Genomic DNA, 24,134 nt, shown 5'->3' with positions numbered 1-24,134 from the left:
TCTCTTCATTCTTCTGGACAGGTGATCTTCCACGTGGGCCTTTCTCAGAAACGGCTGCCTCGGCCCCAAGAACCACGGTGACAGGCCTGCTCTGGGGTTAGCTCAGGTAGGAATGGATTCCATTTGTTCCTTCTCGAAGGCTTTGCTCTGGAAGAAATGACAAATTTCATAAAAACTCAACTCCTCTTGATTTGGGAGAGACAGCAGTGCCTGATGGCTTGAAGCAAGATCTTAATTCTCTGCTCAGGAATTGAACCTAGGCAGCCTGGGTGAAACCCAGGAATCCTAGGCTCTCGACCAGCTAGAGGCTAGAATTGCCCTGATTCTTGTCCCCTTTGAAAGCAGGAGTGTTTCAAGAAGGCAAAGACTGTAAAAACAGGTGCAAGGTTTATTGTTAGAAGCACAGGACACCACACGGGAGAAGACATGGAGAAGGGTCTCTTTGGCTAAGGCAGAAGCAAAGCGGTGACACACCCAGAGGAGAGGCGAGCGTTCCGGCGTCCCCTGAAGGAGGAGCGCAGCAGAGAGGTGATTTAAATCACGTATACGGGACAGTTCCTCTGGGTCTTTGTCTTCCTTTGGCCAATTTTCTTTCTTTCTTTCTTTTTTCTTTTTTTTTTTTTTGCCTTTTCTAGGGCCGCTTCCCACGGCATATGGAGGTTACCAGGCTAGGGGTCGAATTGGAGCTGTTAGCCACCGGCCTACACCACAGCCACAGCAGCTCGGGATCGGAGCCGCATCTGCGACCTATACCACAGCTCATGGCAATGCCAGATCCTTAACCCACTGAGCAAGACCAGGGATCGAACCCGCAACCTCATGGTTCCTAGTCAGATTGGTTAACCACGGCGCCACGACGGGAACTTCGAGGCCAATTTTCTTGTTTTATCCTTTACACCTGACCAGACCCGGGCCCTCCCCCCATCCGCATCCTCATCTTTTGGCCAAGATGGATTCCTGAGCAAGCATGTTGTCTAGACTTCTCATGGCCTGGCACCCCCTCCCCTTCTGACCCAGGGGGTCTCTGTGCATGTGTATTTGGGGGTCTCCCTGGCCCGGAGAATGGGGAGTATGTGACCTCTTTGTTCTTTCCTCCAAGCAGGGCTCCTCGGCCCCTCTTCTGATTCTGTCATTACCATAGTTTAACAAGTGCACAGAATACAAGTACCAGTTATCTGCCTTGTGCCTGTTGTTATTTCTATCTCGAAGTATAGATAGGTGTCTGGTTGTAAATGTTTGTCCTGGAGCCCACCGACCTCCTGCCTCGGGAAGTGTAAACAAGAAGCTAGTTGCAGTGGTACATGCTGGAGCCCACCCATCTCCTGCTCGGCTAGAGCACCGCAAGGCTGCACAGGGTAGGCACTTGGTGAGGACTCAGTGAGAGAAAAGAGTATACTGTTTTGCATTTTTTAAGATTTGGCCTGGTTACCTGATTCCTTTTAAATTGAACTTTTTAAATTTACTTTTTAAATTTAATTTCAGGGATACCCAAAGATTTTGCATTTAAATTACCCAATAAGGTGACTCAGCTACTTCCCAGCAAGGAAGAACTACACACACCAGGGGTATTGGAGAAAGGCAGGGCTCCAACCCAGTTGATTCCCACCCAGACTGTTGACAGGAGGCCAGATCCAAATCGTAAACTCTGTCCCGAAAGGAAAACAGGATTTGGCAAGGGAGGGATGCTGAGGCTCAAAAAAGGGATCTCAGGAAATCTTCTCCCTCTAATCCAGGATCCGATTGAGTCAGTGTAGGGAAGCAAAATATTCTAAACCATCCCCAGGACCCTTCTGTATAGAGAGTACAAACATACATCTGAGAAGGACAAGTGGTGCAACGGGGAGCTTTGGACCCAGACGCGTGGGCTGTGACTGCTCTCGGGCATTGACTAGCTCTACCTTGTGGCAACTTACTTAACTGTTGTTGCGAGTTCTGAAACGTCAGAGTCTGGAGCAGAGGAAGGTTTATTGCAGGACCACGCAAGGAGACGGGTGGCTTGTCCCCCGTCAAAACCCCAAACTCCCCCAAGTAAATTGTAAAGCATTTTAAAAAGCCAGGTTGTGGGGGGTGAGGGGGGTGGCGGGAGGTCAGGTGCGGGGTGGGGGGATGTACGTGTTCAGCTGGTGCTCAGTTCTCTGATTGGCTGATGGTGACATAACAGGGCCGTATCACAGGGGTTAACAGGATCAGTCCAGGAGGCCCAGGGCCTATGAGCTTATGGTCATCAAGTAGTTAACATTTTCCATCTGATGGGGAGATATTCACATGTGTGAAACCACTCAGGAAAGGTGCCTCTCGGAGACTGTTTTCTAGAACTTCAGAAAGGAGCTCAAGCAGAGGGTGTGGGGGAAGGGGCTGTGCGGGAAAGGCCCCACAGTGTCCCACTCAGTTATAGAAGCTCTCTTTGCTTCCCTGTCCTCATCTGTAAAAACAATGTGTCATCCTGTCCTCTCCAGGTTCATGCGACAAGTCCTGGAGCTCATGCGTTTAAAGCCTCTGGTTCCCCTAGACATTGATTCAGTCTCCGTTCACCTCTCGTTCCCATCACTTTCCTCTTGGTGTCTGAGACTTTGTTGGCATCATTTAGGTGATTCACCAACAGATACTGTGTGCACAAACTCACACGTTTGAGTGCACACAGGGCACACGCAACACACAAACATGCAGACGCGCGCTGATGTCACTCTTTCAGCTCATTCAAAACAACTCAGGGTCACTGATCCCCAGTCTCCCTCTGGAGCTCAGTTTTTGCCCTCTTCACTCTACTTCCTCCTCTGCCCCTTCACCAGGCAAAAAAAGAGCATGAAGGAAGGGCAGAAAAGAACATGACGCTGCCGAGGGAGGAAGGAAGTAACAAATAAAGGAGACCTCAAAGGTCCTGGTAGATCAGAACTTCTAATGACCAGATCAGAAATGTGATGGCTCAGCAGTTTAAGGATCCAGAGCTATCACTGCTGCAGCCTGGGTCACTGCTATGGCTTGGGTTCAATCCCTGGCCTGGGAACTTTGCATGCCACAGGCGAGTTCAAAGAGAGATAGAGAGAGAATACAAGGAGATTAGAGAAAATAACATGAGAAAATTACAGGGAATCAGATCAGGGAGGGTCCTTGCACCCATGTACAGGTCATGGGCCTTTACCATCCCCTCCATGGAGTAGTTTGTGTTTGCCACGTGGTGGGGCTGGGTTGGGGGTCAGTCCCTGAGGGAATCAGGAACCAGGCAGGACCCTAAGGATAGGAAGGGAGCTGAGGATCACCCGGTGGGTCAGTGAGAGCTTCTCAGAAGCTCCAGTGATCCCTGGTTAGAAATCACTTCCTAACAAAACTAAGCACAGCACCTGGGGGTGGGGTGGGGAGAGGGGAATGGCACTTTTGAACAAGCAGGCAGAAGATTTCCGGGAATGCTGTTTTCACAGTACTCCAGGCACGGTGCCAACCTCCCACCAGGTTAACCTCCTGGCACCAGGCTGGTCTGACCCCTGTCCTGGGAGAGGGGAGCGGTGGGAGGGAGGACAGGGCCACCCCTGAGCGAGGATTTAGCATTATTTCCCCAGAGGTCCGTGTTGCCTCTGGCCCCGACAGAGCAGTGCGTTACTCAGAAGGGACTCGCCCGAGTGGAGGAGGCAGCATTGATGTAAAGGGAACATCAGCCCAAAGACTGATTGCCTCGCAGTGAGCACACCCATCCAGATGTTCCCACACCCGCCCAGATGTTCTCACACCCGTCCAGATGTTCCCACTCACCATGGGGGCCGGAAAGCCCAGCACGGGGTGTTGGAGGAGGAACTTTGGTTCTTCATTTTCCTAAGACATTTACCTGGGAAAACTCCTCCATCCTGAGTCTTTTCTCCCACTCGGTTTTACTCCTCTCATGGTGGTACCAGTTGAATTAAGATAAGTAGCTGATTGTAGGCTGTTTCTGAGGGCCTCGGTCATTTTTGGACACTTATCTGTGATGTTTGATTTTATGTGTCAACTTGGATAGGCTAGCATGTTAAGTTGTTTGGTCAAACACCAGTCTACATGTTGCTGTGAGGTAATTTTTAAATGTGATTAACATTTAAATCAGTAGACTTTGAGTGACATAATGGGTGGGCCTTATCTAATCAGGTGATGGCCTTGAAAACAAAGACTGAAGGATCCCAAAGAAGAAGACATTTGGCCTCAAGACTGCAAAATAGAAACCCTGTCTGAGTTTTCAGCCTGCCAGCCTGTCCTGCAGATTGCAAACTTGCCAAACGCCACAATTGCATGAGCCAATTCCTCAAAGTCTTCCTCTTCTCTCTCTCCCTCCCTCCTTCTCCCTCCCTCTCTCTCTCTCTCTCTGCTATTTGTTTTGTTTCTCTGAGTAACTCTGATGAAAACACCCACACACACAGAGCTCTCCATTTCCACAATATGTTTGGTCTATTTACGATTTAACGGTTAATACAGATAGCTAAAAACAGTAATGAACTGTAAACCCAAGGGACAACTCGAGGATTAATTGGCAGATGTTCTTGGACCTAATTCTCAAAAGAGAGAATTAGTAGATCCCTGAGGTCTCATCAATTAGGGGACAGGAGGACTGCTGACTTAGGTGGGTGGACAAAGTGATTCATCTTGATACTGAGGTGAGATTGGAAAGTGGTTCTATTGGTTTAGGGAAAAGTGTCAGGCTTTGAGCTTGGAATTTCCTTTCCTTTTCTTTTTCCTTCCTTCCTTCCTTCCTTTCTTTTTTTTTCTTCTTTCTTTCCTTCCTTCCTATCTTTTTTTCGCCCCATGCCTTGTGGAGTTCCTGGGCCAGGGATCAGATCCGAGAAGCAATTGTGACCTACACAGCAGCTGTGGCAACCTCAGCAACCCTGGATCCTTTAACCCGCTATGCTGGGTGGGGGTTGGAACCTACATCCTGGCACTGAAGAGAATTTCCATTTTTAAGGGAAAGACATTTCACAGCTTGATCTGTCCCAAGGAAATAATAAGAGTAATTGGCATACTACAGATAGCCTTTTTTTTTTTTTTTTTTTTTTTGGCCACGCATATGAAAGTTCCCTGGCTAGGGATAAAGCCCATGCCATGGGAGTGACCCGAACTTCTGCAGAGACAACACCAGATCCTTAACCCACTGCACCACAGGACTCCCTGATGTCCATTTTCTTTTGCTCCTTAGATGAAGGTGAAAGATTCTGTCTCAAAGGACACATAGATATTTACGAAATAAATTGATGTATGATGCTGAATTTGTTAGCTCTCCGATGGATTGAGACTGAGTGTCTCTTGGCCTTCTCCTCCTGACTCCTTTCCAATGACCTGGATAATATCTGAGCCCCATGATTAAAATAGTGACACTGGGAGTTCCCGTCATGGCGCAGTGGTTAATGAATCCGACTAGGAACCATGAGGTTGCGGGTTCAATCCCTGGCCTTGCTCAGTGGGTTAAGGATCCGGCGTTGCCGTGAGCTGTGGTGTGGGTCGCAGACACGGCTCAGATCCCGCATTGCTGTGGCTGTAGTGTAGGCCGGCAGCTATAGCTCCGATTTGACCCCTAGCCTGGGAACCTCCACATGCCATAGGAGAGGCTCAAGAAAAGGCAAAAAGACCAAAAAAAAAAAAAAAAAAAAAAAAAGTGACACTGGGCGGGGATCTCTGCTTCTGGTTATGGGTTTTGGAAGCTGCTGTCATTTGCCAACAATAGTGGACAGTTGTCATCACCCCTCTGTGGAGGGGGTGCTGGGAGGACCAGGCTGGGATGACGAGGATGCCAAACTCACAGAGCACACTCACATCCAGCACCTTTTAAAATATTCTGCATTACCCCGTGGGCAGAGAAGAGCTGATAGGATTCCTATCAAAGAGATAGACTGAAGTACAGAGAATCAGGGGACTTGCCCAAATCCACACAGGCAGTGAGTGAGTAAGTGGCTGACCTAGAACCAGAACCCCAGCTTTGGCGTTCAGTCCTTCCCCATGGCTATTTCTGTTCCTGCCCTCTTGGAATCCCGTGGCGCAAATGTCTCTACTAGGCATGTATCCTTTGAAAATGACTGCCCAGGAAGTTCCCATTGTGACTCAGTGGGCTAAGAATCTGACTAATACCCATGAGGAAGCAGGTTCCATCCCTGGCCCTGCTCAGTAGGTTAAAGGATCCAGGGTTGCCAAGAGCTGTGGTGTAAGTCACAGACACGGCTCAGATTTGGCCTTGCTGTGGCTGCAGTGAAAGCCAGCAGCTGCAGCTCTGATTCTATCCCTGGCTTGGAAACTTCTGTGTGCCACAGATGTGGCCCCAAAGAGCAAAATTAAATAAATAAATAAATAAATAAAATTACTGTTCAAACACTGGCCACTAAAATGCTTTATCATCCATCAAAATATTTTGAATATTAAAGAGTGAACAGGAGTTCCCATCGTGGCACAGCAGAAACGAATCTGACTAGGAACCATGAGGTTGTGGGTTCGATCCCTGGCCCCACTCAGTGGGTTAGGGATCTGGCGTTGCCATGAGCTGTGGTGTAGGTTGCAGACACGGCTTAATCTGGCTTTGCTGTGGCTATGGTGTATGCCAGCAGCTACAGCTCCGATTCGACCCCTAGCCTAGGAACCTCCATATACCACTGGTGCGGCCCTAAAAAAACAAAAAAAAAAAAAAGAGAGAAAGAATAGAATCACCCACCCTATCCCACCCGCACCCCCAGGAAATTAAGATATTTTCAAAAGGAATTTATTGCACAGCTCTTTACTGAGCAACTACTGTGAGGAAGGCACTGCAATATTTGATGTTAAATGAGACTCAGCCTTCACCTGCTAAGAGCTTAATTTTATGGGGGAGCTGAGACACGTGTTCAGTCATGAGAATCACGTGTATTATATCTGAAGGTTCAAGGTCAGCTCGTGTGGTCCACTCTCTGTTCAGAAAAGGGCCTCAAGACCTTGGCAACCTGCTGAGGTACAAGGTAATTTAGTAAGAGTCTCTTGGCTCCTAACCCACATCTCCACCCCGCTGTTCTCTCACACAAGGCAGCGTGCGGTAAAGCCACGGCTCCCAAACTGTGCGCTGGGAAGCTGTGGGGTACCTCGGGATATTTTAAGATCCAGAGGGAAATACAGCAGTATTTGATATCTGTTGGCCTCTGTGTGAAATATGAGTTCCAGGGAGATCACGATTTCAACATGCTCTGAATTCCTTTTGACGATGTGATGTCTTTTGGAAGCCAGATTTTTGACGATTGTTGTGCTATGAGCAAGTATCACTAAAAATCAGTACGGAGCAGGAAATGAGGCTGGGGGCATCCAAACGGATTCCAAAGTTTGAGAAGTTGTGCAGGGCTGGGCTATGCCTATAACCTACTAGTAAGTAATTGTGCTTATTTAAGAAAAGAATAAAAACATCATAGGGTTCTTTCAATTTATATGATATAATTGTTTAATGGCTGTTAAGCTATTGGAAGATAAAACTTAGTATGTTATTTGGACTTAACAACTTAAAAAGTAGAAGAGGAATTTCTTTTGACCTAAAGTCCTGGGAAGAAGCTTCTGAGACAATGAGGAAGTTGGGGAACCCCTGCAGATTAAAGTCTTGCTATTCAGAGTGGGGTCCCCACCACCAGCATCTTTAGTATCGCCTGGGAGCTTGTTAGAAATGCAGAATCTGGAGTTCCCCTTGTGGCTCAGCAGAAACGAACCTCTCTAGTATCCATGAAGATGAGGATTCGATCCCTGGCCCCGCTTAGTGGGTTAAGGATCTGGCGTTGCCAAGAGCTGTGGCATAGGTCACAGACGTGCATCAGAGCTGGCATTGCTGTGGCCAGTAGCTGTGGCTCCCATTCGACTCCTAGCCTGAGAACTTACCTATGCCACAGGTGTGGCCCTAAAAAGAAAAAAAAAGAAAGAAAGAAATGCAGAATCCTCTGCCAAACCCAAGTTAGAATTTCATTTTTCACAAGGGATCAGGTGATCTTTACACACTTGATGCACATTTGGAAAGCATGTCAGTTAAGCATCACAAGGGCAGCAGAAGCAAACAAATGGCCCAAGTCTGTCATCTGCTTAGCTGACCACACAGAAATGGGGTCAGAATTCAGAATTAATAAGCCGATGCTTCCTAGCTGTGGATCTTTGGGGTAACACTGTGAATGCTGAGCCTCAGTTTCCTTCTTGCCAGGTGAGAATGATGGCAGATTCTATCTCTTTTGGGTGATTAAATAAAGGTTAAAGGTGGTAATGTTTTCAGAGTAGAATGCTTGGCCTCGAGTAGATAAATAAACAATTCTTTTTGCTTCCTGGGTCTGTGGCTCTGGGACAGGTGATTTGTCTTCTTTTTCCGCATCTTTGACAGGTCACAAATACAGGAAAGGAGTTCTCCTGGGGTCCAGCAGGTTAGGGATCCTGTGTTGTCCCTGCAGCAAGCTGCTCAGGTCACTGCTATGGCGCAGGTTCAATCCCTGGCCCAGGAACGTCCATATACCATGGACATGGCCAAAGAAACAAAACAAACACAAACAAAGGCAGGATAAATCTAGTTTCACAGTCAGCCCTTGGACTGATGATCACACCCACTGCAAAGCCAAGCAAACACAAACACCCACTCGCTTTCCAGGTCTTGAACCAAGGGGCGCTGCCTGGAAATGTGCATAGGTTTGCCTTAGGGATTTCATCGTGTCCCTACAATGAAGGCAAACGCTGCAGGCAGGTGGGTGGGCAGAGAAGAACTTGCTGTGGCGGGGTCTGTGTGGGGGGTAAGGTCCGCCTAACAGATCTACCGTATTCACCCGTGTTTCCGTGTACTGTCCAGTGCTTTAAATGTAACCGTGTGATCCCCCTGCCGCTTTTCATCTTGTCAAATTGAAACTCTGTAACTAAACACTCACCCTCTTCCCCCAGCCCCTGGCCACCACCATTCAACTTTCTGTCTCTGTGAATCCGACTATTCCAAGTCCTCATCCAAGTGGAATGTGTCGTTTTGTGAATGGCTTATTTCATTCAGCATAACGCCCTCAAGCTTCATCCATGTCATAGCGTGGATCAGAATTCTCGTCCTTTTTAAGAAGGAAAAATAAATAGTCCACTTACAAAAGATAGCACATTTTGTTTATCTGCGCCTCCTTCTAGAGACGCTCAGGTTGTTTCCACATGTTAACAATTTAACACTTGTATGAACACAAATATCTCTTCAAGACCCTGCGTTTCGTTTTTGAAGATATACCCTGAAGGGAAATTGCTGGCTAGTCTGGTAGTTCTAATTTTATTTTTGTTTTTTTGAGGAACTACTGTACTCTTTTCCACAGAGGCTGCAGGAACAGTTTGAATGAATGACCCTGCATGATAGACACATGCTTCCCTAAGACTGTGAGCTCCCCAAGCTGGGAAACACCCCCTCACTCCTCCTACTGGATCCACTGCACATCTAGGGCGGTGCCTGGAAACTAGAAGGGCTCAAGGTGTGTTTGCTGACCTAGATGGATTGTCCCCAGCCAGCCTCCATTCTTCTCTAGCCTGAGGGTAGCTTTTCTTCTTACACAGCACTGCTACCTGCTGGAGAAATTGTGACATTGCAGTTGCCCAGCTAACGTGGGTGCCTTTGGTACGCAGCTAATGTTGTCTTGGAGGGTTTAGATTTTTGTAATCCTTTAGACAAGACTGCGGTTTATTTTTTGCTTCGTAAAGTTTTTTTCTCAGAGATAAAAACATAATGGAGTTAAGCTTACGGGTGCACAAAAAAACATCTGTGTGTGTGTGAGAGAGAGAAAGGAGTTCCCTTTGTGGCTCAGCCGAAATGAATCTGACTGGCATCCATGAGGAAACAGGTTGGATCCCTGGCCTCGCTCATTGGGTTAAAGGTCCACTGCTGCCGTGAGCTGTGGTGTAGGTTGCAGGCACGGCTGGGATCTGGTGTTGCTGTGGCTGTGGTGTAGGCAAGCAGTTGTAGCTGCAATTCGACCTCTGGCCTGGGAAATTCCATATGCTGCAGGTACAGGCCTTAAAAAAAAAAAAAGAAGATATCACTGACTGCAGTCGGCAATAAGGTATAGACACACACTGACACACATGCACACAAATGCACAAGCCAGCTTCTCTAAAGAAAGTGGTTGCTTGAAGGATTACATCACTCGTCCAAGGTCATACAGCTGACAAGCCTGGGAGCTGGGAGCTGGCAAGAAGGTCTGATACTGGTGGTGTGCAAGGAGCCCAGGGCACTGGCAGGAGTCCTCCTGAGAGGCACCTGGGAACACGTGCACAGCACCAGGTGGCTCTCAAATCACCCTGTCTCATCCCCCTCCTCTCAATGAGCAGTGTTGCTGGTCCTTGACTTACAATGACTGCAATTCTCTGCCCAGGCAAGATCCCAGCCAGCTGAGCTGGCTCAGGGGCTGCCCCTCCCCACTGCTCCCTCCTCTTCCTCACCCCAGCCCTGGCTCCCCGGCCGAGCCAGACCACGAAGAGGGAACGAGGTGTGCAAAGGCTGTGAGCCCCGGAATTGCTGGCATCTCCAGCAGCTGGAGCTCATAGAGCATGTGTGGGAGGCGGGCAGACACAGACCACAGAGGGCACCTGACCAGCCCTGGGCCCTCACACTGTGTCCTGGGCCCTCATACTGTGTCCCGAAACAGGGGGAAGCCTTGAGAGGAAGCAGGGGAGGTGACTGGATCAACTGTGTAAGGAAAAGTATCACTCTGCTGGTTTTAGTGGCTGACTTTGGATTCACCTGTGAATCTGCGTTTTTCTTCCCCAATCCAGTAGACTGTTTCCAGGTGAGAAATAAAATATCACCTGCCATATCAAGCGACAAAAGATGTCACAGTCTTTAGTGACACCACCTTGTGGCCACCTCCGAGGGTGAGCTGGTGAGCCCTGAGGGAACTCAAGAAGGAAACCAATCCTTGCCATCTAGAATCTGTCAGGTGGCAGCCGTTCCCTAAGGTGAGCCCTTTTTATAACTCAGGTTATAAAAAGCATGGGATACTGGCCCCAGGTAGCTGAGGTGCATGGCAAAGGAATGATTTCCGTGAGCCCAGACCTGTGCATCCTTCTATGCACAGAAAAGGATAAATTCCTTGAAATATCTGATTCTCTTGTATTAACAATGAAGTTTTGTTCCTACTACCTGCCCTTTGTTACAAAACTCCTGTATATCCTAGCTCCCCTCGCCTCCTCCGAGCTGTTTTCTCAGGGATGCTTGAGACGCTGCCTCCTGGGGCTTAAGTCCTCAGTTTTTTTCCAGCAAATAAAACATAGCTCTAAACTTTTAGGTTGTACATATTTTTTTAAGAGGACACAGGGGCTTAACAAATGTGTGATAAACTACCAGTGGTATTCATCTTAGAAAATTGAACTCAGGGTTCTTGTTGTGGCTCAGGAGTAACGAACCCAACTAGTATCCATGAGGACTCAGGTTCGATCCCTGGTCTCCCTCAGTGGGTTAAGGATCCGGCGTTGCTGTGAGCTGTGGTGTAGATCGCAGATGTGGCGTAGATCCTGTGTTGTTGTGGCTGTGGTGTAAGCTGGTGGCTACAGCTCTGATTCAACCCCTAGACTGGGAACTTCCATATGTGGTGGGTGAAGACCTAACGGAAAAAAAAAAAAAGAATAAAAAGAAAATAGGACTCAATTTATGAGCTGATTTAAAAACAAAAACACTTCCTCTTTGTTAAGTGCTGTGGGTTCTCCATCTGGGTTGACAGTAATAAGTATACCTGTAAGTAATTTAACAAAATTACCTGAAATAATGGAATTTTAGAAATGGAGATAAACATTAGAGATTTTCTAAGTCAATGATCATCTGTATTAGTATTAAAAATATCCCAACTTCTGGAGTTCCCATTGTGGCGCAGTGGTTAACGAATCCGACTAGGAACCATGAGGTTGCGGGTTCGGTCCCTGCCCTTGCTCAGTGGATTAACGATCCAGCGTTGCCATGAGCTGTGGTGTAGGTTGCAGAAGCGGCTCGGATCCCGCGTTTGCTGTGGCTCTGGCGTAGGCCGGTGGCTACAGCTCCGATTCAACTCCTAGCCTGGGAACCTCCATATGCCGCGGGAGCGGCCCAAGAAATAGCAACAACAACAACAAAAAAAAAGACAAAAGACAAAAATATATATATATATATATATATCCCAACTTCTTGTAAGTAAATTTAGATTTTTGTAAAACATTGTTTAAAAAAAAAAGTAATGGGGAAAAAATCACTATGAATTCAACTATATTGAAGGTATGTTTTATTATTTACAATAGCATCTGCAAACATTTGGGCAGAAAATATGTATGTATATCTATTTGCAAATCTAGGTGTGTGTGATATGCCTTCCTTTTGCACATTCTTTCTATGTAAATAAAACTTTATATAGTTGATGATGGGAAATAAAATATCAAAACCATAAAGATAATTCTAGACATACTTTAAAAATAAGCAGATTCAGCCATCTAAAGGCTTGCCCCACCCCCCAAAAAAATACATTACCTAAAACACAAGGACACTTAAAATATGTGTACATTGATTTACTACCAACCAGTGTCCCTAAGATAGAAGTGAAAGTAAAACTTTGCATAGTTTTGATTGCATAGTTTGCAGAAGTTTGAAAGAATAAATTGTTCAGCAGGGCGAGCTCATTCGGAAATAAACAGCCCTACATCTCAGTGGGTTGTTGCACAAGAGGGTAGCTTCCCATGATGCCACAGTGCAGGTGGGTTGGTGGCTCTGGAGGAGGGTTAACCCACTGAGCATGGCCAAGGGTTGAACCCGCATCCTCACGGTTGCTAGTCGGGTTCGTTAACCACTGAGCCACGATGTTATTATCATCACCCCAAAACACCCAGGCAGGCACCAGCCAAGGGCCTCTCAAACAGCAGGCCTCGAATGTGACACACCAGCCGCGTGTAGCACAAGGCCTTTTCAGGGGCCACATGGACATAGGACAATTTAAACGACTCCATTTCCTGACTTCTAACTTGAGTCTCTCTCCTAAAACTGAGCTGTCAGAGATCTGATCTGCATGTTTGTGTGGGCTTCATTTCCGCTCTCACTCTGCCAAGGGAAGGCACGGCACCACCATGCAGGAAACACCAGTTAACCAAGCCAGAAGGGTTAGGGCCGATCGTTTGGTTTTGAGGTCATGGAACTCCCTTTCTTTAGAGGATGCAGACAGTGAAGTCACCCACCACCCCACTCTCTAAGGTGCCAAAAGAAAAGATTAAGGAGTTTCCGTCGTGGCACAGTGGTTAACCAACCCGACTAGTATCCTGAGGACACGGGTTTGGTCCCTGGCCTCGATCAGTGGATTAAGGATCTGGCATTGCCATCACCTGTGGTGTAGGTCGCAGATGCAGCTCAGATCTGGCATTGCTGTGGCTGCGGTGTAGGCTGGCGGCTGTAGCTCCTATTCAACCCCTGGCCTGGGAACTCTATATGCTGCAGTTGCATCCCTAAAAAGATTAAAGACCAAAAGAAAAAAAAAAAAAAAGGAGAAGAAAAGAAAGTAAAGATTAATATTGACAGAGATACACTATAATTCAGGTTTCTCTTTTCCGAGTGGTCAACAACTGACATGCCAGCTCATCACTGGTGAGTCCAGGTAAAAGATTTTGGAGTATTTGAAAAAATTGAGAAAGGGGTTGACTGACGCCTAGATTATATATCCTTTTCCAATTCAGGTTATTTCCAATTCTTCCCTTACATGGAAATGGAAATAGAACATATTCAAGTTATCAGAATAAATATGTGATGCTGGATTACCTCATGCTTGTTGTGGGTATCCTCAATAGAGTTGCAAGACTTAAGGAACATTGCTAAAACTTCACCCATTTCCATATCCTTATATCTGGGAAGGAGTTTTCTCAAAAATTTTTCAGTTTCAGTGCTAAAAATAAAACACCGTATCATTCTAACAAGAAATAATATCCTTCCTTGGATCCATGAACTAATTGAGGGAAAAAAAAAAAACCTAACACTTTAAGAAATGCGTATCTCGAGTTCCCATGGTGGCCCAGGGGAAAAGAACCTGACTAGTATCCATGAGGATATGTTCGTTCGATCCCTGGCTTCCATCACTGGGTTAAGGATCCGGTTTTGCTGGGGCTGTGGGGTAGGCTGGCAGCTACAGCTCTGATTTGACTCCTAGCCTGAGAACTTCCATGTGCCCCAAGTGCAGCCCGAAAAATACCAATAAAAAAAGAAAGGAAATGAATTTCTGTCAAAATTGTCCATCTAATGGTCAATAATTTGTTTATCAGTATAATGGGATCATGTTGTTTGGAACTAATCCTAATTCTACATAATTCTTATAATGGAGAAACTGGTCCTACTAGATGCTCTGATTAAATATCTTTCAGTCATGGGTTGTGTGGTGCCATGAGACATTTGGAGCATTTAGTTGAGCTGATGGTAACGAGATTAACTGATCTTATTTTTCATCTCTTTTAAGTTCCATAATATATATCTTACCTCTCATTTTTCAGTGCTTCACCATATGTACATCTCATGTTTTTTAAGTTTTACCCTTTCCTGTTTTAAAACCAAATGTATCCTTTTTTCCTATTATTAGCTTCCTTGTCCCTTTATTAGTAAGTTCTCCCAAGCTCTTATTTTCCTTTCCTCTAGATTGTATTCTACTCTGTTTTTAACTATTGCATATCTTATTTTTAATTAGTAGCGTCAAGCTTGTCTTCAGTTATTTTCACCTCCTTTAAGATTCTTCTAACCGGGTGGCTGGTTTTATACCAGCTTGCATTCTACCTGACTGTAGCCAGAATTTTCGTCTTCCTTCTCAGCCGTCATATATTCTCCTGATATGTGGCTCCTCACAGGGGCCAAGAAGGGGTGAGCTAAGTTGGGGACAGCAGGAAATTGGGTTCCACTGGGAGCGGAAGGGACCTGGTGGAAAATAGCCTCAGGCAGCAGGGGAGAGGAAGAGAGAGGCCAGACCATACGTGCTCTGAGCCTCTTCCTAGAGCATCCCTAGACTTAGCCACGCTTTCCTCCTTTGCTATTAGCTACTTGTCTTCTGTCTTTTTAGGGCCGCACCCCGGCTTATGGAGGTTCCCAGGCTAGGGGTCTAATCGGAGCTACAGCTGCCGCCCTACCCCACAGCCACGCAATGCCAGATCCTCAACCCACTGAGCAAGGCCAGGGATCCAACCCAAAATCTCATGGTTCCTAGTTGGATTCATTTCTGCTGCACCACGATGGGAACTCCCACCTTTGCTGTTCTTGAAACACTGGCCTCACAGCTCAGGCACAGCCCTCACCATGTTGTGTAGTAATTACTTATTCATAAAGCTACCTCCCCGCTAGAGGAGAGCTCCCTGAGACCAAGGCTGCCTTAGTCCCTCTTGCATGTTCCCAGCTCAGTAGCACCACAAAGCAATTCAAGGATGACCAATAAAACGATGAATGAATGGTCCTCAAAGCCAGGAACCAGAAGCATGAACGAAGGAGAAAGTAACGGCATGACATGTACGTGCGTTTGTGGCCAATGAGAGCGTACATCCAGCTAAGAAAACAGCCAAGAACTGTGGTCTCATAGGACTTCTGTTTTGCTCGAGAAAATGCAGAGGCTCTGTTCTCTGCTGCTGTCAGTCAGTTCTTAACATAAATGAGTGAGCGGACGCCTTCCTGAGGTCCTTCTCGGTGACAGCTCTCTAGGCTCTGCAGTTTCTGTTCTTCCAATAACCACAAGTTTCCTGGTAGGGGCTACATGGCGGCTCGTTGTCACAGTGGCTCCTCCTGCTGACCCGTGAGCCTGACCACCTTGCTCGTCCTGTCTGCGCCGCAGGTGCCTACTCTCCCAAGACGGCGAGCCAAGACCCTTCCCCCTTCCCCGTGGGACACCACACACCTCCAGCTTTCTCGGGATTACGAGACCACCCTGCCGTGAGACGCTCTGACTTTCTCATGACAACCTGACCACCAGAGTCCAGCTGCAGGTGGAAGATAAACTAAACTCCCCCCCGGTCAGGGGATCCCATCTCCCTTCTGTGGGGTATAAAGAAGGCCCCGCGAGAAGAGTGGGGAGCTGGCTCTTCTCAAGGGTCAGTCACCCTCTCCCTTTCCCCCCTAATAAATTTTCTTCTCTTTGCCTGAACGCCTGGCTTGTTCTCTTTTTCTCCGCGTGCCTTGCATTTCCTACCCATCAGGGCTTTAGGGTTATTATTGAACTGAATGCAAGACGCACTCCCCAGTCTTCCTTCCCCGAAACATGGCGTTGGTCCTCTCTGAGAGCTTGGCTTTCCACATTCTCAAAGCTTGATTTCACCGAACCCTCTCATACCACCCAAAATGATGCTGAGTGCAGGTAGGGATGAGGGGGAGTTGCCTGTGAACATGTGGAAATGACAGGCTGTGGTCCTCTTAAAATGTCTGACTCTAATTGGAACCTTCTTCTGAGCTCCCAACCAGCAACGCCAAGGGCAGGTTGTGTGCCTTACAAAGTGTGCGTGTGCGAAGCGGAATGGCCGGCTCCCTCTTCCACCTCCATCCTGCCCCCCTCGACGGGCTCACCGTCTCTGTATCCACTGCCTTCATCTCCCCTCACTAATGCGCAGCCTCCCTCAGCCCCCATCCAAGTTCTGGAGTTCTGCCGATTGTGGTTTCCAAGTTCTTAGCAATTCCGTCCCTCACTGTTTCCTGTGCTGCCCTCATCAGCCTCAGCTCCTCCTACCTCTGTGGTCTCCTTACTGGCTTCCTAGTTTTCGCTGAGGACCCCTTCTAGCCCATTCTCCTTGGGGCAGCCATGATGATCCTCATAAAAGTCGAATTTCATCCTGCTGGGACTTTGCTAAACGTATTTGGAACCTTCTGCTTACACTTCAGATCAAGTCCAGGATCCCACGTGTGCCTCTACAACCACTGCCTGATTTAGCCCTTGCTTGTCCAGAGAGCTTCGTCTCGTGCCGGCCTCCTGACTGGTCATGATGCTCCTATGACACGGACCTTTTTTCAGTTCAGGTGTAGGCTGGCTGGCTTTTCTTCTTTTCTTTCTTTCTTTCTTTCTTTCTTCCTCTTTCTTTCTTTCTTTCTTTCTCTTTCTTTCTTTCTTCCTCTTTCTTTCTTTCTGTCTTTCTTTCTTTCCTTTTATTCTTCCTCCCTTCCTCCTTTCTTCCTTTTTAGAGCCACAGGTGCAGCATATGGAGGTTCCCAGGCTAGGGGTCCATCAGAGCTACAGCTGCTGGCCTATGCCACAGCCACAGCAATGCCAGATCCGGGCTGCATCTGTGACCTATACCACAGCTCACAGCCCTGCTGTATCCTTAACCCACTGAAAGAGAACAGGGATGGAACCTGAGTCCTCATGGATATGTGTTGGGTTTGTTACTGCTAAGCCACAGCAGGAACTCCATGGTGTAGGCTTTTAGATCATGCTTTTTTCCCTCCTTAGAAGTTCTTCTACTCATTTTTTAGTTTCTTAGCTCCTACCCATCCTTCAGATGCCTGAGGACGGCCCTCCTACAGCAATTAAGATAAAGCAAAGCAGACAGGAGCGTAAGAAGAAACAGTAGCTTGTGCTTTCAGTGGGGTCACAAATGAAGTCATAAGATCACCTCAGTGCTGGGTAATTGCCCAGAGAATGTAGTAAATACACACACACACACACACACACACACACACACACACACACATTCTAAACAAAAACTAACAAGTGTCAATGTCTTAAGGAAATTTTAAGAAAGCAAGGTCTTTTGCTTAGTTAGGAACAGGCTTCAGAGGTAGCAAGAGAAATAATAACACTTACTCAAATATGTTTATTTTTCTCACAACGGTAAGTCTCAAGGAGTCAGCCCATGGATGGTGGAGCGGTTCTGATAGGGATGCAGCAGGCACAGGTGGTTGTAGAAGTCCCAGTAAAGGACCATAGTTAAAGAGGGAAACTTGGGGGACATTGGGGAATCACCGTAAGTTAATAACTGGCTCCAGAAAGCCATCAGAACAAAGCAGGCTTGCTCCTTGAGTGGAGGTGTGAGAACTCTCAGGTCGTTGGCTGGGGGAAGCGAGGAGGCCTGCATTCAGATTCAGATCAAGGGCAGGTGTTTGGGGATCACCCTTCAGCTGATTTGAATATACATTGAATCTACATCTTACCGGAAACTAAGGAGGAGCTACGACTCCCGGACAGGAAGAGGCGGCCTTTCCAACCCCCACGCCCCCTGGATGATAAAACTGTGGCCCACCGGCCTCTCTGGTAGAGCCGCCTCTCCTGCTTGCTTGCATCTCTCGCAAGTGTCCCATCTTAACAAATCTATTTCTTGCTGAATTCTTTCTGCGCAGAGACATGAAGGACTTGAACCTCAGTGAGTCCAGACACAGGGTGAGTGATTCTAATTTAAAACTGTGGGTTCAAGTCCCAATCTGGCTTCAGGCTGGGTTCAAGTCCCGGCACCTGGGTTCAAGGCCAAATCTGTGTTCTGGCTAGGTTCGGGCCGTTCGTGCTGTCAGTGTCTGTTTGGTGATATAATCAGGGACACGGGCTTTCCTTTCTGCTCCACGACAGGAAGCACAGGGGACTTTGTTCTCAGGTTCACCGTCACTTCGAAGACCCAGCATGGCTGCTGCACGTCCAGACTCAGGTCTGTGTTCCAGGCAGGAAGGAAAACTAGAAGAGGCAGCTTCTCTCTCATTAGCTGAAACTCTGTCACATGGCTTGTCAGGGTATGTCCCCCGCAATGCTGTTCTCCACGTCCTGTGTGGAACAGGTCGTAGCTTAAAGAAAGGAGACTTGGGCTCCGTGGCAAGAAGCTCAGGTGCCGCATAGGCCTTTAGCCCATGTTTTACTGACCGAGAAACACGTGCCCACCCACGAATCTGTTCCCAGTTAAACAGATACAATCAAGCAGGAATAGATACAGGTTAAAGGGATTAAACTGATAGACTCAAGCAGGTGGTAAACGCATAGCCCGAGATAACCAGGCAAGCAGGGAGGGATCTATATCCTCTCAAGCAGAGCATTCTCTGCAAGAGGCTTAACAGCATCCCGTCAAGCCTCCTACTCTCCTCTAAACTATAGGTGGCATTGATAGCGGAATCGGGTTCTTGTTCACCGCAGTCAAAGAATGAACTCTGCAGCTTTATTGAAGAAAAGCAAAGAGCTCCCAGGATAGCTGGGAGGGGGAGAAGAGCTCCCTTTCTCTATTACCCTATAGGGTTTTGTTGTTGTTGTTTGTCTTTTCTAGGGCTGCTCCCTTGGCCTATGGAGGTTCCCAGGCTAGGGGTCAAAAGGGAGCTGTAGCCGCCAGTCTACACCACAGCCACAGCGCAGATCTGAGCCTTGTCTGCGACCTACACCACAGCTCACGGCAACGCCGGATCCTTAACCCACTGAGTAAGGGCAGGGATTGAACCTGCAACCTTATGGTTCCTAGTCGGATTCGTTAACCACTGCGCCATGACGGGAACTTTTTTTTTTTTTTTTTTTTTTTTTGCTATAGGTTTTTATGCCGTAAAGATGGTGGGGCACCAACGTGGGGTCCAGAGAGATGTGGTCTTCTCCCATTGGCCTATATCAATCGTTATATCGTTACCTATATCAGTCCTTGTCCAGTAGGGTTCTAGGGGTGGAAATATCCCGTCAATCCCATAGTTTCTTTACCCTTGTCTTCCCATAAACTGAGTCACGGGGCATTAGGGATTATTGTCCATCTGGGTGTAGGTACACTCCCTACAGTAAACAAGCCTTGTGGGGATGTTACTCCCTGGAGCCCTGAAGCCACAAATGTTCATCAGTGGCCATATCAAAGAATGCGTGAAGCCCATGTCCTACTCTGACTAATATTCAGACTTAATATTCTGCCTCCGCATCCCACCAGGCTTGCGTAATTGTAGGGAGTACTACGCTTAAGCTGTTTTCTTCTCTCTTTCCCCACAATGGCTGCCCCTACAAGTGAGAAAACTGGACCGTTGACTGTTTTACACTGTCTCTCAAAGAGGCAGGTGGAGAGGGCAGGGTGTAGCAACGGAGGTGGATCAGCCCCAAAGGGGAATTCATGTCATTAATTTATTAAAGGGGAATTCACGGAAGTAAATAACTTATTTCCATATTTTAAATGTCACAGGTTTTATCTTTCATTTAGAGTTCTGTCTTTACTACATGTTCCAGGACTTCTGTAATTAGTCTCCCAATATGTCCCCCAATTCTTTTTTTTTTTTCCATAAAGATCTCTTAGTGCGTTCATGTGTGGTATTATTTTTCAACAATAGGACTCCTAGAGGACCTAAGCCCTGTGTTTGCTAGCAGAGTAAACCTGTTCAGAAAGGGGCAGCACTTGTATGAGATGAGAAGGGTTTTCTCCACAGCTGCCTGCCCTTTTACAATCTTAAGATTCATCCAGCTCAAAATTATCACCATTGGAAGTGCCTGTGTGGCTCAGTGGGTTAAGGATCTGGCATTGCCGCAGCCATGGCACAGGTTGCACGAAAGTTCAATCCCTGGCCTGGGGAATTTTCAGCCATAGTTGAGCAACCAAAAAAGAGAAGGAAAAAAAAGAAAATCATCACCATGAAAGATCCTGGGGAGCTCAGCAAACAGCTCCTGCCTCCAAGAGACACCAGGGGGCAGTGCAGCATAAGAAGTGAGCTTGATCTCAGCTTGGATCTGCAACTTGAGTCCATAACATGGAATAAACAAATAGACTTTTTAAGCCTGTGCCCTGCCTAAATCCCTGTGCCACCAGTTCATCATGCTTTCAACCTCATTTCCAGAAATGAATCAGGCATGGTGCCCTTTCTGTGACACACATTTGGCTTATTTATATTCAAATTCTTTTCAGATGGAGGAGTATTTACTGAAAACACAGCTGTGTTGTCTAATGCAACATCACCCAAGGCATTTTTAGCCTATTTTAGGAAATGATGAGGTCACACCTTGATATTTGTTTCCATAATTCTGAGTCCTATGGGACCTCCATGGGTAAAGGTTCGTGGGGCAGAATGACTTAGGCAAATTTCCTACATTTAAGGGTGAGGCTCTAAGGGCTAGAGCTGTATTCTTGTCTTCTCTAGGAATTTTGACTCTAAAGATAAAACAGAGACACCTATGTACATCAAAGTAGCTTTTTTTTTTTTTTAAGAAAAGTATCATGACATTTTAATCTTCAGACAAATTTTCCTTTCTCTCACTTGACTGAGGTTTTGACACATAAAGATATGTTGAATAAGCAGGGCTCAGGGTAAAGGAAAAAGTAGGTTATCGCTATCTGCGGGTGATACATTAATTTTAGCAGAATGGAAATTCCAGTGGAATAGAACCAATTGCATGGAGCTCTGGGCTGGGGAGGATTTTGAGGTTATGTCTGGACTGGGGGAGAAAACATGCCCCGATTGCTTAGTGATGTCATAGTGAAGATGAGGCCTGGCAATGTCTCTGTCACCTGCTCACACATTGTCTATCTCTCTCTTACTCTGGTTTGATGTCATCGCCAGCCATGACATTTCTGAGCATCTGTTTTATATAAAGCACTGTGTAGGTTGCTATGGGGGAAACAAATATGAAAACAAAAAATGAGATTGTCCCTGCTGTCCCAGAGATGATGCTACAGTAGGGAAGAACTAGAATCCATGTTATTTAAGGCAGAATCCCTGTTTTCCTAAAGAAATAAAACTAGAGCATCCTGAAGGTGAACCAGGGCGAAGATCACCCCAGTTGAAGAGGTCAGAGCCTATGTCCCAGAGGTGAAATTTTCTCCTGGGTGGTGAAGCATAGCCAAGATGTCCACAGGGGCATCCGACGTAGAAGGAATTTCATAGAAACAGGGTGACATGTGAACACAAAGGAGAATAGGGCCGGTAGCGACAGGAAGCAGCTCCGTGAGAAGGTGGGTGATACCAAACAGCTCAAGGCCATAGATGTCACATGGTGAGGGACCTTGCCTCTGGAAAAGGCACAGTGAAGGTATCCACAACGTCATTCCTTAAACAGAATCACCTGGTGATAGCTGCAAAGCCCTTAGGGCTGGGAATGCTTGAAGCCAAAGGATTCCATTTGACCTCTTTGTGCTGAGTCTCCTGGGGGTGCAAGGGAGCCAGGACCTCAGCAAACTTTCTGCAGAAATTTAGCCTGCATGTCATCTTACTGATTGGCAGTAAAGATGATTCCACACAGATGTATTAGCAGAGGTAAATATACAAGTGTTTATAAAAGGGCTTGTGCCAAGACCAGCTCAGCAGGATGGGGCTGAAGAACGGGTGCTGTGAAACTTGAGGGAAAAAGTTAACATAAAACAAGACACAGGTGGGGACTGGGGGACTCCAGGTCTCAGGGACCAAGAGCATCGCCTCCAGAAACCACACTGCTTTTATTGTGCTCTTTAGGGTGACATCAAGTGAGGAGGGGGTTGTAGGTGCAGGATAGAGGTTTTGTTAAGTTACTTTAAAAGTCACAGAGCCAGGTGCTGATGAAGCTTTTATTCTGACCTTTAGGCATTTAACAATCCTTAGCATTTGAGGAAGCTTGGCATCAGCTGTCTATGCAGAGCATCCTAGAGAATCACCATTGTGCTTCTGCAGATGGGGTGCCTGTCTGCAGCAACCCAGCGTGCCTAGGTTTGCACCTGGGTTCTCCTTGCTAATGCATCTCCTGCTAAGGACCCCTCATGAACCCCTTGGGGCCATGAGGCTCCTCTTTTATTCTTAAGAGGACCTATCATGCTGTGCAAACGGAGTGCCAGTCTGCACAGGTCCAGGGTGCCTAGACCAAAGCATCAAGTTCTCATTCAGCTGACCCTATGAATAACTTATGCCTTTAGGTCTTTATGCTTAAGCTGAAGTCATTCACCAGCACTGGGACTGTTTTCCAAGCAGGAAGGTGAGGTAAAGTAAAGCAGGACAAGATGGAGTTTTCAGCAAAGAGGCTAAGAAAATACTGTAGAAACATGTCTCGTGACCTCTCCCCCTTTTTGTTTTTGCAGGAGGACAAAAGTAGATCTTGCAACTTCTTTTTTCATTACTTCTTGGATTGCTTGTTTCCTGCGTCTATAGACTAAATAGAAAATTATTAAGAATCCTAGAAATGCAATTAATGATCAGATTATTCCTCCACCAAAATCTTTAAACCATTCTAAAGGATTAATTATTTTTAAATCTTCCAGAATATTACCCCGAAACTGTATGAGGTATATTTTGTAGAGAGGTCTTTTGAGTACTCAGGACTCTAGTCTGCAGTTGTTGTTTGTTTTTTGCTTTTTTTTTTTTAATATCCAGAGTCAACTTAACGGTTGACCTCGCAAATGCCTCTTAATTTGTTCCCATGATGTTTCACTAGAATTGTACTCATAGGGAGTAACACAATAAGAAATAAAAGATTGATTAATTTTCCTTTTTGACTTTTCATAAGTGTAATTTCCATCCCAGATTTGAATATTTTTAAAGTTGAGGAATTTTTCACAAGTCAATTTGAGGCTTGCTATGATCAAATTGAGGATAGGGAGGTACAAGTCCTGAATCTTTCCAACTTATGGGGTTTTTGGCTTTAATTATTTTTTGTTGGCCTGATTGGCTGGAGACTGTCCCAGAGAGTAATTCATTAACAGAACACAGAGGTTGATGGCCCCTAGACAGGAATCAGCTTCCCCTTAGGGGACCAATCCCATACAGTTCCATAGGAACCATTAAGCAGTATGACCCCCTCCGTTGCCCTGCATATATTCCAATGAATTTGATTTTTCATTATCTTGAAGGTCTCTGTCCTTTGTGAGGGACATAAAGTCCTGTCAGGCAGCCCCGTATTAACTGGTTTCACCTGACAGTAAGCGAAACTCCAGCCTGTAACTAAATGTACATCTTCACTAGTGGGCATCTAAATTTCCTGAAAACCTCATTTGAGGTTTAGGAGTTAAACATAAGGTTTCTTTTCCAATACAAAACGGCCAATTTTTAAACCCTAAAATTTGATTAAAATGTGTCTCTTTTTTTTTTTTAAATAGGGCAGTTTATCATCCTCCAGCCCAGGGACCCAGGAGAAATCATTAATAGATAAATATATATGCACTGGAGCCTCGCCCCATTCCACAGGTCTCAATAAAGGAGGATTGGGGACACAGGCCCAGAAGATATAATTAGTTTCTCCCGATGCTGCTAAGGGAATACTCACTGCAATAGAAACCAAAGCAAAGACAGCTAGGACCAAGTTATCTGGAGTGAGAGGCTTTCCTTCTCTTCTTGATGGAATCCAAACAGGTTGTAA

General features: G+C 46.5%; 1 protein-coding gene across 1 annotated transcript in view; it reads left to right on the top strand.

Annotated features, from left to right (window-relative positions):
* Window positions 1-16,367, top strand: part of PPP1R17 (protein phosphatase 1 regulatory subunit 17) — a 46,121-nt gene extending 29,754 nt beyond the window's left edge. Inside the window, exons 8-9 of the transcript XR_002340474.1 lie at window positions 22-106; window positions 15,741-16,367. The gene's annotated coding sequence lies outside the window, so the exon portion shown is untranslated. The remainder of the gene's footprint in view (window positions 1-21; window positions 107-15,740) is intronic.

This window comes from Sus scrofa, chromosome 18, assembly GCF_000003025.6.
Source record: "Sus scrofa isolate TJ Tabasco breed Duroc chromosome 18, Sscrofa11.1, whole genome shotgun sequence".
NCBI classification, from domain to species: Eukaryota; Metazoa; Chordata; class Mammalia; order Artiodactyla; family Suidae; genus Sus; species Sus scrofa.
Note: the sequence above shows the minus strand (reverse complement) of the source record. Positions and strands in the feature narration are given on the sequence as shown.